The sequence below is a fragment of the Montipora foliosa genome, chromosome 1, assembly GCF_036669935.1.
Source record: "Montipora foliosa isolate CH-2021 chromosome 1, ASM3666993v2, whole genome shotgun sequence".
Lineage (NCBI taxonomy): Eukaryota > Metazoa > Cnidaria > Anthozoa > Scleractinia > Acroporidae > Montipora > Montipora foliosa.
In genome coordinates, this window is record NC_090869.1 from 72,531,105 (window position 1) to 72,532,768 (window position 1,664).

The following is a 1,664-nucleotide window of genomic DNA, read 5'->3' on the forward strand; positions in this document are numbered from 1 at the left end:
TTTAACAAAATCGGGTTTTAATGATCTTATTGGTTTTAATAAAAATATATTGACAAGCGGGTCTCATATTGGTACTAAAGTGCCAAATTTGAGTCAAGATAATGATGTTTTAAATGTCTATTTTGATCTTGAAACTGATGTTTTAAATGTCCATTGTGATCTTATAAATGATAGTTTAGTTTATGGTTTGGATACTGATATTTTTTTTAGTTTTAGCTCAAGCGTGCTTCAACCTTCGTATTCGTTTACACTAGAACCACGAAGAATCACCTTCAATCCTTTAAGTAAAACTAATATATCTTCTATCAGAATGTGGGTAACTGATGGAAAACGACGTTTGCTTGACTTGAATGGATCCGATATAGCATATATTCATTGATTATAAAAAGAGTAGAATAATATAACATAGCAATATAATGAAAGCATACGAATTTAAAAGATTTTACCATCCAAGACTTGGTCATTTTCTATATGAGCTCAAAGGCTATGGTATTATTGACAATATATTCAAACCAATGAAAAGTATTGCATCAGCTGTTTTTAAAAAGATAGCAAAGCCTATGGCTAAAAAAGCACTTGAGTCCGGTGTATCATACGCTGGTGATAAAATGGGAAAAAAGTTGCTGAAAAGTCTGGTGATCTAATTATGAAACAACTTTCTAAAGTGAGACAAGTCTCCACAAAAAAACAAATTTTGATGCCAATTCAACCTATGAGAAAACAAGAAGAAAACACTAATATAATTTTAAATCGTTTGATATCTGGCAGTGGTATAAAAAGACGACGTTAAAATTCTTTGATATAATTATGTAATGCAATAACAGAACGAGTGAATATTTGCAGCGGAATCGGAGTTTGTTCGTTTTCATTTGGACGTTGTCATCCGAGCCCCTGGTAATAATCAACATCAAGAAAAACATGGATACCAATTTAAGATCAATAATAGGAGCAGTTTTTTTGACTGGTATAATGGATACTTTGAAGTTCGTTTTCAGCTTCAAAAATTGGCTGATGGAGCAGGATATACAGCAGCTGATCGTATAACAGTAATTAATGGTTCTCACAGTTTGATTAAACATCTTATGATTAAATCTTGGGGCAAGATCGTTTATGATACTGATAATTTACACAATGTTACATTTGTTAAAAATCTATTAGAGTATTCTGACGACTACAGTCGATCAGTAGTAGGTAGAAATAGCTTATGGTATTTGGACACTAATAATACAACAGCTGATAACAATATTGGTTTCGAGTCTCGAAGATTGCTTTCTGAAGCTGTTAATAAGAATGGGACAGGGGGGGGGGGGGGGAAGCTCAAGATATTAGCTGTGGTCACACTATAGATTTTTACTTAGGTAAAACCGATTTACCTAGGGCAAATTCATTAAAAATTTCCCGAGGTAAATTCATCTCGGGTTTCATTTTACCCAGGTAAAAAATTCTGGGAAGGTCACACCACTGAAACACTACGGCCTGGTTTATATGATCAGTTGTTGGAGGTAAATAAGAGGTTGACTGGCTTGCGTGCATCTCTCGCCGATTGTTAAAGAGATATCCATTCTAAAATTCTGGTTGATCTTCATCACTTTCAGAATAGAGAGAGCGTCCAATTGTGCAATGAAAAAACGTCCTGGTGAAGTAAAAAGCAACATGAACAATCT